This window comes from Scyliorhinus canicula, chromosome 25, assembly GCF_902713615.1.
Source record: "Scyliorhinus canicula chromosome 25, sScyCan1.1, whole genome shotgun sequence".
NCBI lineage: Eukaryota > Metazoa > Chordata > Chondrichthyes > Carcharhiniformes > Scyliorhinidae > Scyliorhinus > Scyliorhinus canicula.
In genome coordinates, this window is record NC_052170.1 from 3,733,749 (window position 1) to 3,747,206 (window position 13,458).

The window sequence follows — 13,458 nt, forward strand, 5'->3', positions numbered from 1 at the left end:
CACTGTGAAAATGTATTCGATACTGCTAGATAAACTGCCACTGTTCAGGGTTACAGGCAGATATAGCTTCAGCCTTTTTAAAGTCTTGGTCCAGTTTTTAAAGTTTTAGGAAGTAGCCATGTGATAGATATATATTTCATTAAAAAAATAGTGTGAGGTCTTAGCTCTGTGCACAATGCAAAGATGGAAGACTACAAACTTAAATTAATTAGGGGCAAGGAAGAGAACAGAAGAGCAAAGCAGAAATCACAAAGAAAGACGTCCTTGCAGTCACCTTGATTAAACAACCATCTGCCGTGCCTCCGTGTTATTAGGAATTGCTGCGATTACAGATTAATTGGCAGTGGATACAGTTCTACTTCCATTTTTATGAACTTCCTGCTGACTAAGCTATTCACATGTAGTAATTAGTAAGAAATATTGGGTTTGTACACCAGTCTGTTTAGCAATAGAAAGACTCCCAAGACCTTCTCAGCTACTATATGAAATGAAAATCGCTTATTGTCACGAGTAGGCTCCAATGAAGTTACTGTGAAGTCGCCACATTCCGGTGCCTGTCCGGGGAGGCTGGTACGGGAATCGAACCGTGCTGCTGGCCTGCTTGGTCTGCTTTAAAAGCCAGCGATTTAGCCAAGTGAGCTAAACCAGCCAGTTACTGTTATAATAGCTCCGACTCAAGTTTATCTGTGCCTAAAACAAGAATATATCTGGATTTTCTCTATTTCGTTCCCTTCCCTCCCCTGTCCCTTTTTTCCCAATTCACTTCCATTGTTGGGTTGGTATACGGTTTTGGTTACTGTCCAAGCCTCTCCTAAATGTTATAAAATTTGATCCTATGCAATCCTTGGTATGGAAGGCTAATGGCTGGTGGAGAAAATCTCATTTGAGCCTGTTTCTGTCCTTGTTTTCTGCCCATGGATATCCATTTTGAAACTCACATTTTTGCCATTTTTGCTGAGAAACCATTATAGGATTGATGATCTTTGTGTAAAGATAATAAACCTGAACTTGCTTTTTACTAGTTTATATCTATGTGTAGCCATGATTTAATTGTAAATAATGTTTCAGATTAAATATTTACATTTCACTTATTAGCCTATGTACAATATCATTGCCTCTCAGGGGCTGGTTTAGCTCACTGGGCTAAATCGCTGGCTTTTAAAGCAGACCAAGCAGGCCAGCAGCACGGTTCGATTCCCGTACCAGCCTCCCCGGACAGGCGCTGGAATGTGGCGACTAGGGGCTTTTCACAGTAACTTCATTGAAGCCTACTCGTGACAACAAGCGATTTTCATTTCATTTCATTTTTCTTTTAGTCTTTGAGATTTTACAATAAATTTGTTTCCTTTAATGAAAGATTCAGAAAGATATCACAGCTCTGCTAGAAGTTGGGTAAATGTCTTATTGGTAGATATATAGTCATCTCTGCCCACTAGGGCGCACACAGTACAGGGGAGTATTGATTTATTATCAGGGCCATAGTTTGAGAGGGATCCTCTAACGAAGAAATAGTAGTGTACGAGATGAAATAATGAGTACTGGTGCTCAGTATATTTCTCTCAAGTGGGGATGGAAGAGAAGGTGAATTAGTAACGCTTTGGTAATGTCATGGATATTCTGTTTGTATCGAAAGAGATCAAAGAATATAGGGCAACAAGTTTTTATCCTTTTTCTAAACTGCTGACCTTCAAACGCTGTAGATGTGGGTACACACCTCAACTCAGTATAAGATGTACTACTGACTTGCTGTCCAGATTTGGCATCTCTTGGAGGTTGAAGTTTGACGAGGACCCTGCAAGTCATTCACTGAAATAGCAAAAAGGAAAACTGACTGCTTTCTCTACAGTAAGTGTGGCCCAGACAGACCGAAGTTGTGATTGTTGTGGACTCTTGTGGCATTGCTATGATAACCATCGTTTGAAAGGATAGCTCATAGCGTGCAGTGAGTGACCATACTGCTAAAATACAAAAAACCTTTGACAAATATAGGATACATTAATTGTTATGATGCTAGGAAATATTTGAACACTTTCTGCGTGCTTATTCACCTCTTATTACCTTGTTTTACAGTAAAATATGCTGGCCAAGGGGATTTGAAGGGAAGATATATATTATGACTATTTTGGGCTGTTTTTTGGCCTTCGATGGGAATTGTTTGAGTTGGTTGCACTATCACAACGGTCTGTTAGGATCAGTATAAGAAACCACAAACAAATTTCATCCTAATTATCTTAAATAGACATTAAATGTCTGATGTACAAACTAATAGAATTTTTCTTTTAGCAGGCTGAATTGTTGCCTTTGGTCAGTTTTACCTGCTGCCTGTCTTGATGACAGATGGGACAATTAGTAGGAACTTGCTCACTCACGATTGACGATCTGTTTGGGTTCTGCCAGGACCCCATCTGTTTATTCTCAATCATCAGCAAAGTGAGGAAAGGTGTCATTGACAATGCTATTAAGTTCCACTTGCATGGCAGGTGCTCACTGATGCTCAGCTTGGATTCCACCAGGGCCACTCAACTACTGACTTGGTTTTACTACCTTGGGTCCACACATGGACAAAAGAAACTGAATTGAAGAGATGCGATGAGAGTCACTGCCCTTGACTGCATTTGAAAAAGTGTGGTACCAAGGATGCTGAGCAAAATTGAAGTTAATAGGAATTGGGGGCGGGAAAACTTCCCCACAAACACAAAAGAATATGGTGTAAAAAATAAAAGCAAATTACTGAGGATGCTGGAATCTGAAATGAAAGAGAAAATGCTGGAAAATGTTAGCAGGTCTGGCAGCATCTGTAGGGAGAGAAAAGAGCTAACGTTTCGAGTCCAATAACTCTTTGTCAAAGCTGTCAAAGAATATGGTGTGATTGTTGGAGGCCAATAAACCCTATCACTTCACTGCAGGTGTTCCCCAGGGTAGATCCCTAGGTCCAGCCATCATCAACTGCTCCATCATTTTGTATCATAATGTCAGAAGTGGGATGTTCGCTGATGATTACAGTGTTTAGTACCATTCAAGGCTCCTCAGATACAGAAGCAGCCCATGTTTATTTGCAACAGACCTGGACAACATTTGGGGGCGGGCCGACAAGTTCCGTTCGCGTCACGTAAGTGCCGGGAAATGACCATCTTCAACAAGAGAGATAATCTAATAATCTTCCTTTGATATTCAGTTGCGTTACCATCACTGAATCCTCCTCTAGCAACATTCTGGGGGTTACCATTGACCAGAAACAGAGCTGGACCAGCCATATAAATGTTGTGGCTAAAGAGCTGGTCAGAGGCTGGGAATTCTATGGTGAGTAACTCATCTCCTAACTCCCCAAGGTGTGCCTCCTACAAAGCACAAGTCAGAGGTATGATGGATACTATCTACTTGCCTGGATGAGTGCAGTTCCAACAGCACTCCAGAAGCTCGATACCATCCAGGACAAAGCAGCCGGCTTGATTGACACCCCATCCACAAACATTCACTTCCTCCATCAATGATGCACAATGACAGCCGTGTGTACCATCTACAAGATGCACTGCAGTAACTTCACCAAGGCTCCTTCGACAGAATCTTCCAAACCCACAAACTCTACCACCTGGAAGATAAAGGCAGCAGATGAATAGCAACACCACCACCTGTAAATTTCCCTCCAAACCACACAGCATCCTGACTTGTAACTATATTATCGTTCCTTTGCTGTCATTGGGTCAAAATCCTGGAACTCCCTCTCCTACAGCACCATTGTGTACCTACATCAGATGGACTGCAATGGTTCAAGAAGGCATCTCAGCACCGCCTTCTCAAGGCCAACCAAGGATGGACAATAAATATTGGCTTAGCCAGTGATGTCCACATTCCATGAAATAATTTTTAAGGAATGAGGAAAATGTTTGAATGGATTTATCCCATTGTCAACTGAACAAACAAAAAAGATCATAAATTTATTTGAATTCAAAGGTAGCCTGGAAAATTTGGATTTGGATTTTTGTTTATTGTCAAGTGTACCGAAGTACAGTGAAAAATATTTTTCTGCGAGCATTCAACAGATCATTAAGCACATGAAAAGAAAACGAAATAAAAGAAAATACGTCATTGAGCAACAGTAAGAAAAGTTCAAGTGGATACTGTATAGCTTTGGTGTCGGGGTCCAATCACGTTTGGCATCATGTGCACTATAACACCAGTGTGGCGCCAAACAGAATTCACTGGGGTCCCTTGGATTCCGAGTTACTTAATAAACTTATCTGGAGTCCATTTCAGTTTTCAGTTGTATGTTCACTGCAGCATGTTCTTTCTAACCATTTAACCTTTTACTCCTGACAAGTGGTTGTTCACTCATAGCTTCCTCCTGGTCAGGCAGATGTGTGGTTAAAACTAGACGGGTTATTGCCAGATTGTGACCAAAGCTTGGATGTGAGTCTGGATTCCATGATTGCAGCAAAATCCATAAAATTATCATCATACGTGTAGTGCATTGATAGAAACATCAATAGCAGTAGTACTGAAGACTTATTCTCCAGAACGTGCCGTGACCCTCTAGCCAAGATATGCCTGTATAGCTACAGCACTTGCATCCACTCATCTATGTCCTGTCCACATAAAGCAGGACAAATCCAATCCAACCAATTATCACTCCATCAGACCTCTCTTGATCATAAGCAAAGTGATGGGCAGTGCTATCAAGCAACACTTGCTCAGGAATAACCTGCTCATTGATAATTCCTTTAGGTTTTTCCAGGACCACACAACTACTGACCTCATTACAGCCTTAGTCTAAACATGGACAAAAGAGCTGAACTCAAGAGGTGAGAGGAGAGTGACTGCCCTTGATATCAAAGCAGCAATTGACCAAATATGGTATCAAGAAGCTCATCAAATCTGAAGTCAATGAAAATCAGGGGAAAGCTCTCTTCTAGTTGGATTCATATAGGAGCACAAAGAAAGATGGTTGTTGGAAGCAAATCATCTCAGCCTCAGGCCCTAGGCCCAACTGTCTTCAGCTGCTTCATCAGTTACCTTCCTTCCATCATAAGTACATTCCATGACTTCTCATATACTGAAGCACTTTTATGTCCATATTCAGCAAGCCCTGGACAACATTCAGGCTTGGGCAGATAAGTAGCCAGTAATTTTCATGTCCATACAGGTGCCAGGGAATGACCATCTCCAACAAAAGACACAGTTTCCCTTGACGTCAATGGCATTACCATCACGGAATCTCCCAAGATAAACCTCTTGGGTTTGTTACCTTGATCAGGGACTTGTATTGCTGGTCCAGTTAAATACTATAGCCATAGGAACAGGTCAAAGGCTGAGAATTCTGAAGTGAGTAACTGACCTGACTCCTCATTTACAAGGCACATGTGTGGTGGAACGCACTCCACTTGCCTGGATGAGTGCAACTCCAACAATGCTCAAGAAGCTTGACACCATCCAGGACAAAGAGTGCACTTGATGGACACCCTATCCCCCATCTTAAACATTCACTTCTAGCACCACTAATGCAGAGGGGCAGTAGTGTGTACCATCTGCAAGATGCTCTGCAGCAACTCGCCAAGGCTCCTTTGACAGCACCTTCCAAATCCGCGACCTCTACCATGTAGAAGGCCAAGGGCAGCAGATGCATGAGAACACCACCACCTGCAAGTTCCACTCCAAGGCACACACCATCCTGGAAATATTTCATCGTTCCTTCAGTGCCACTGTGTCAAAATGCCGGAACTCCCTCCCTAAAAGCACTGCGGGTGTACCTACATCAGATGCTCTGCACCAGTTTAAGTAGGTGCCTGCCCAGCACTTTCTCAAGGATCATTGGGAATGGGGCTACAAATGCCGGCCTTCAGCCACACTTGCATCCTGTGAGAGATTAAAAAGAAACTATAATTTCTTACCCTCCCCTCGGACAGCATATTGGCACCAATATTTCAAGTTAGCTGAGTGATGAATATACAAATTTTATATGCGTATGTTTTTTTGCGAGAGGGCGGGCCACTAGGACAGCTCGGAAGAATAACACTATTTGTTTTGGTTACACCTGCTCTTGTAATGTTAGGTTTTGCTTTCTCCTTTTTCTTTTTCATGAGCTCAATCAGTTTTGATCAGTTGAGTTGCACACTGATCAGAAAAATGTCAGCAACACTGCAGTCAAGGAAGTATTGTTCCAGAGATCTCTGAGAGGAACTGTGCAGAGCGTTAAGACCCAAGTGTGTAAGCTGGCTGCTATTATTATAGAAGTTGCTGACATCTGTATTCTTGAGGAATGACAGATTTGTTTTCCAGGCTGCCGGCAGAGCAGGTTGAGGCCTATTTGGAGCCCTGAGATGTGGAGTATGTCCTTGGTTCCCCTGCAAGATTCAACAAACTACCGTGGAAAGGAATAGCTTCACTGGTTAGGAACAGGATAAGTGAAGGCATGCTGCTTTGATTCATAGCCCAGCGTATGTGATATTTTGCTCATTTTTTGGGCATTCTGTCCCCAGTGATTCGATTTGGAACAAAGTGCCTCATGTGGAATATACATGTGACAAGTTTTATTCTATGGTATAAGCATGAGTACGAAGGAAATTAGGGGTGGCACAGTAGTTAGCACTACTGCCTCACAACGCCAGGCTCCATTCCGACCTTGGGTCACTGTCTGTATGGAGTTTGCACGTTCTCCTTGTGTCTGCGTGGGTTTCCTCCAGTTTCCTCCCACAGTCCAAAGATATGCAGGTTAGGTGGATTGGCCTTGCTAAATTGCCCCTTTGTGCCCAAAAGGCCGCCCCATCTATATTAATGGTGGGGTTACGGTGATGGGGCAGGAACGAGGGCCTGAATGGGGTGCTCTTTCGGAGGGTCGGTGCAAACCCGATGGGCCGAGTGGCCTCCTTCTGCACTGTAGGGATTCTATGATCTCCTTCTGTGATCTAGGATCTTGTATGATGTTTTGTATGTAAGGAGAGTTGAACCATCAGATTAAATTGGGTGGAAGTTGAGAACACTTTGAACAAAATCATGTCCAGTATCAGTTCTGCCTCGTTAACCTCAATCACTTTGCATTTCACAAAGTCTTGTCACACTCTGCAATACTAGATCGACAGGTGCTACCCTGAGAGACCTCATTGGCCCATCCTTCTGTATCATAACCTCATTCAATGGTTCAGTAGATAAATGCACTGGCATTGTAGATTTGAACTTATCAGAGAATAATGGTGCCAGCTTTAATATCCAGGTTGTGTTGAGTCAGGGAGTAGACCCTGTGAGATAGTTTACGTAGTTGGGGAGATTTTTGCTGAGATACGGCAAGAAGAACATCTTGAAAGCATTGCGAATCAGCGTTTGATTGGAGGTGAAGTTGGAAAAAGGAATGGGAGCAGCAGAATCACTAAAACCTGCCTCCAAGCTTCTGGTTTAAGGAATGCAATCCAACTTCTGATCATTATCCATGGAGCTGGTGGAAAGTGTGTTTGGGTGTAAGGACAAGCTCAGGGTTAGCTGTGATCTCCTCATCACTGCCGAGACTACTGCATGTACAGAGTCACTTGGATGAGGTCGTTGAGGATTAATTGCAGGTGCAGATAAAATTGTATCTAAGCCTGAGTTAACCATTTGACAAGGAGAGAAAATGATGGCAAAGTCCGCAGTTCTTAGACATACTGAATCTTCTGGGTAAGACGTTTTGCGAATCTTTAGTTTCAATGCTATTGTTCTTAAGATCCAAATGCGCTGTTTTCCTCTGTGGATAAATGACCTAATTTTACTAACATACATTCAGCATAGCTTCAGTTTTCCCAACTGATGAATTTTTGTGTTCATCAAGGTCAGTACTGGAAATTCAAAGATTGCTTGTATCCACTATCCACATTGAACATTCTCAATGACAATGTAGAGAGGTGTTGATAAGGCCCCTCACTCGAGGAAACAGGTATTGTCACTAGACCAGTAATCCAGAGACCCAGGGTAATCCTCTGGAGACCTGGGTTTGAATTCTGCATCGGTAGATGCTGCAATTTGAATTCAATAAAAATCTGGAATTAAAAGTCGAATGTCATATTTCGAAGGAATCAGATATGAGTAGGGAAATTTGTTAATAGAACAAACTTAAAGGCTTTGTGTCTGAATGGCGGGAGCATTCGCAACAAAATTAATGAGTTAACAGCGCAAATTGAGATGAAGGGGTATGATTTGGTGGTGATTACTGAGACATGGTTAAAGGGGACCAGGTCTGAGAGTTGAATATCCAAAGTATTCAGTATTTCGGAAGGATTGACAGGAAAAGGAGGTGGTTTGCTAGTGAAGAAAGGGATCAGTGCTGTAGTGAGAAATGATATCGGCACTGGAGATCAAGATGTGGAATCAATCTGGGTACAACAGGTGCCCGAACAAGGGCCGGAATGTGGCGACTAGGGGCTTTTCACAGTAACTTCATTTGAAGCCTAGTTGTGACAATAAGCCATTTTCATTTTCATTTTCATAAATAAGAAATAGCAAAGGAAAGAAGTCCTCGGTGGGATTAATCTGTAGATCCCCAAAAGGCACAGTATAAACCAGGAAATATTGGAGGTTTGTAAGAAATGTACAACAATAATCATGGGTGATTTTAATGTGCACGTAGACTGGATTAAACAAATTGGCAAGGGTAGCATCAAGGGAGAGTTCATTGAATCTATTAGATTGTTTCTTAGAGCAATATGTTGTGGAACCAACCAAGGATCAGGCTATTCTGGATTTGGTATTGTGTAATGAGGAGGTATTAATTAATGACCTCATAGTTAAGAATCCTCCAGGGAAGAGTGATCATAGTAGAATTTCCAATCCAGTTTGAGGGCGAGAAACTGGAGTTCAATACTAACGTTCTGGAGTTAAACAAAGGTAATTACATTGGCACGAGGACATATTTGGCCCTAGTGGACTGGGCAGGAAGATTAAAAGGGAGGACAGCTGTAGCAGTTGTTTAAGGAGATATTCAATTCCTCCCAACCAAAATATATTCCAGAGAGGAAGGAAAATTATAAGGGGGGAAAACATCCATGGCTAAGCAAGGAAGTTAAAGACAACAAAAACTAAAACTAAGGCATATCATATTGCAAAGGTCAGTGGCAGGCTGGAATATTGGGAAATGTTTAAACATCAACAAAGGGTTACTAAAAATAATAAAAGATGAAAGAAAACGAGTGCTAAATATAGAAAGAGAGTAGCTAAAGTGAATGTTGGTCCCTTGGAGGATAATACCAGGGAGTTAATAATGGGAAACACTGAAATGGCGGAGATATTAAATCAATATTTTACCTCAACTTTCACAGTAGAGGACACTAGTACCTTCCCAATAGTAACAGGTAATGCAGAGGTAATAAAAAGGGAGGAACTTAGAACAATCATCCTCAACAGGGAAAAAGTACTAACCAAATATTGGGATTGAGGACGGACAAATCCCCCAGGCCTGATGGCCTACATCCTAGGGTCTTCAAGGAAGTGGCAGGGGAGATAGTGGATCCGTTGGTTGCAATATTCCAAAATTCCCTGGATGCCGCAAGGGTTCCAGTGGATTAGAAAAATGCTAATCCCTTATTCAAAAAGGGAGGGAGGCAGAAGATAGGAAAGGATAGACCAGTTAGTTTAACATCTGCCATTGGGAAATTGTTGGAATCCATTATTAAGAAAGTAATAACAGGACAGTTGGAAAGTCAAAAAACAATCGATCAGAGTCAGCGGGTTTTACGTAGGGTAAACGTGTTTGACCAAATTGCAGCAGCTCTTTGAAGATGTAACAAGCCACATGGATAATGAAGATCCTGTAGATATAGTACATCTGGACTTCTAGAAGGCATTGGATAAGGTGCCACACAAAAGGTTAATACATAAGGTTAGATCACATGGGATTAGGGTTAATTTATTGGCTTGGATAGAAGACTGGCTAACCGACAGAAGGCAGAGAGTTGGAATAAATGGGTCTTTTTCTGGATGGCAAGATGTAACTAATGGCGTACCACAGGGTTCGGTCCTCAGGCCCCAACAGTTTACAATCTATATTAATGACTTTTTAAAAAATTTAGAGTACCCAATTATTTTTTTTTCCAATTATGGGGCAATTTAGTGTGGCCAATCCACCTAGACGGCACATCTTTTGGTTGTGGGGGTGAAACCCATGCAGACAAGCAGAGAATGTGCAAACTTCACATGGACAGTGACCCAAGGCAGGGATTCGAACCCGGGTCCTCAATGCCGCAGTCCCAGTGCTAACCACTGCGCCACATGCCGCCCCATCTATATTAACGACTTGGATGCAGGGATAAAAACTACTATGACCAAATTTGCAGATGAGACTAAAATAGGTGGGACAGTAAGTTGCAATGAGGAAATAAGAAACTTCCAAATGAATATGGATAGGTAAGGTAAGTGAGCCAAAATTTGACAGATGAAGTTTAATGTGGATGATGTCATCCATTTTGGTTGGAAAAATGCAAAGCCAGCATATTATTTAAATGGAGAGAAGCTTCAGAGTGCTTCGGTGCAGAGGGATATGTATGTCCTCATGCTTGAATCGCAGAAAACTAGGATCCAGGCCCAGCAGGTAATAAGGAAGGCACAACTACAAACATTTCTCAGTGCCAGCTCCCTGGTGATTATAATTTTGAAAATGAAAATGAAAAATGAAAATCGCCTATTGTCACGAGTAGGCTTCAATGAAGTTACTGTGAAAAGCCCCTAGTCGCCACATTCCGGTGCCTGTCCGGGGAGGCTGGTACGGGAATTGAACCGTGTTGATGGCCTGCTTGGTCTGCATTAAAAGCCAACGATTTAGCCCAGTGTGCTAAACCAGCCCCAATTTTGTTGAGTTCCTCCCTCCCTTCCATTTCCTGATTTAGAACTATTTATGGAATGTTACTTGTATCCTCTATAATGAAGACCAATGCAGAATACTTTTTTAATTTATCTGCCATCTCCTTATTTTCCATCATGAATTGCCGAGCCTCACTTTCTATAAGGCCAAGGCTATGGTGAATGTAAGAGATTGTCATATTTTATATTTGTTTGCAGTAATATTATTAAAACCTGGGTTAAAATGCAGACAGACCAGATGACTGCTAGAGCTGTAATTAGGGTGTCTTAATATTGAGATAATCATTGATTTGCAGGTGAAATGTTCTGCTAATCGATCTTGAGAACCATTTATTTGTTTACAGATAGGTAACTAATTAAATATAGTTTAAGTTTGAAGGAGCCTGGGGTGTTCATGTTTATGTTTTGTCTTGGCTGAACAAGTCAAAGGACAACTTGTAAGAAGAGACAAAAATATGCCTTATGCCTTGGGTACAGATGATGTGGTTAATGGGAGGAGCCAGATCTACCTAATGAGTCATTAGGTCCCAGAACTCTAATCTACACAGAAGTGTTTCAGTTTGGTCCTGAAAAGGTTCTCTCCCCAAAGATTCTGCACAGAGAGTGAAACCCTGATTGTTAACTTTATTCATCAAGGGTATTTACGATATATTAGTTTACTTAATTGGAATATAGTGGCAGGTTTAGGAAGTATGTTAAGGTTTCTGTTGCAGAACTGTTGTAACTGTTAACTATAAATCTATTTCTTTGTCCGTATGTGGTTAATGCTGCGATTAAATTAAAGCTTATCTCAATAGACACCTATTGGTCAGTATTATAACTCTTGTGAAGCAATAGCATTTCCTCACTGTTTTACAAATGGAAAATAGTTGAGTTTTCATGTGAGATCCTAGCAACACTCAATTTGTTAACTCTTTAAAAAACATCTATAAAAACTCTTATCTGTCTAAATACTTCTAGCTAGCTTCATCGCCTACTCTAATTTATACCTCCTTATTAGTCTTTTAGTCATTCTCTGATACTTTTACATTCTGTCCAATATTATCATAGAATTTACAGTGCAGAAGGAGGCCATTCGGCCCATCAAGTCTGCACCGGCTCTTGGAAAGAGCACCCTACCCAACGTCAACACCTCCACCCTATCCCCATAACCGAGTAACCCCACACAACACGAAGGGCAATTTTGGACACCAAGGGCAATTTATCATGGCCAATCCACCTAACCTGCACATCTTTGGACTGTGGGAGGAAACCGGAGCACCCGGAGGAAACCCACGCAGACACGGGGAGGATGTGCAGACTCCACACAGACAGTGACCCAAGCTGGAATCGAACCTGGGACCCTGGAGCTGTGAAGCAATTGTGCTATCCACAATGCTACCGTGCTGCCCCTATTCTGACCTCCCAACCATTTTTGTGCAATTATATATATTTTTTAATGTTTAATACTATCTTTAACATTTTTAGTTAACCACAGATGGTGGGTCCTCCCCTTGGAATGTATCTATTCTGTGTATTCTGAATTACCCCTTAAATGTCTGCAATTGCATCTCTATTGACACATCCCCTAACTTACTTTTCCAGTTCACTTTAGCTAGATCTGCTTTCATGCCCTCATAATTGCCCTTATTTAGGTTTAAAATACTAGGCTTAGACACACTTCTTCTCTCAAACTGAATGTAAAATTCCATCACATTATTATCGTTGCTACCTTGGGGCTCCTTTCTCGGGGCGAAGCAGACTCGTCGGGCTGAGTGGCCTAATTCTGCTCCTATGCCTTATGGTCTTATATGAGGTTATCAATTCATCCTAAATCATTGTACAATTCTGGGTATAATATAGTCTGCTCTCTAGTAAGTGCTAGAATATGCAATTTTAAGTAACTATCCCCAAAACATCCTATGAATTCCTCATCTGGTCTATCTTTTCCCAAATGATTTTCCCAGTCCGTATTCCGCTTGGGTATCTTCGTACCTTCCTGACAAGCTCACATTCTTTCTTGCCTTATACACTGTTAGGATTACTGTTGGGGGCCTGTACACCACTCCTACATGTGACTTGTTGGCGTTACTATTTCTCATCTCTACCCAAACCACTTCTGCATCCTGGTTTCCTAAACCTAGGCCATACCTCTCTATTGTGTTAATTCCATCATAAATGAATAGAGCCATGCCTCCACCTTCTCCTAGCTACCGGTCCCTTCCTAAATGTCATGGAGCCTTCAATATTCAGGTCCCAAGCAATGCCATCCTGAAGTCATGTCTCTGTAATAGATATCAGATCATTCATTTGGAATGTATTTTTCATCGGCTTCAGTTTACTTGTAGCTGTCTGTCGCTCTTTTTGAAGTGACCTAATTTGTGATTTCTCTGCCTAGTATGAAGAACTTCTCGCAGGACATAAATGGAGTTTTCATCCTTCATTATTTACACAATATGAACCTTTTGTAATTGCAGTGACTGCCTGTGGCAACTAAAGATGAAACTAAAAAGGAGCAATGTGGCTACACAGCTCGTCTATTACAAAAAATCTTAGTGTACCTCATATTTGGAAAATTTAACATGCCTTAAAATATTCTGTACCTAAACTAGGTGAGCAGGCCTGCTACTCTGTTAAAATGCTCGGGATTTGAGCTTTCTGCACCCA

At 41.6% G+C, this 13,458-nt stretch overlaps 1 protein-coding gene and 1 long non-coding RNA gene across 16 annotated transcripts in view; one reads left to right on the top strand and one right to left on the bottom strand.

Annotated features, from left to right (window-relative positions):
* Positions 1-13,458, top strand: part of cacna1ab (calcium channel, voltage-dependent, P/Q type, alpha 1A subunit, b) — a 617,073-nt gene that overhangs the window by 190,097 nt on the left and 413,518 nt on the right. The gene's annotated exons all lie outside the window — the stretch shown is intronic.
* The window catches only part of LOC119957093, a 120,964-nt gene that overhangs the window by 30,224 nt on the left and 77,282 nt on the right, over positions 1-13,458 (bottom strand). For 3 of the 6 annotated variants that reach the window (XR_005458745.1, XR_005458742.1, XR_005458740.1), the window contains exon 3: positions 1,686-1,806. The exons of 2 other annotated variants lie outside the window; for them this stretch is intronic. This is a non-coding gene — a long non-coding RNA (uncharacterized LOC119957093). The remainder of the gene's footprint in view (positions 1-1,685; positions 1,807-13,458) is intronic. One more of the 6 variants, XR_005458741.1, reaches the window with a different exon arrangement.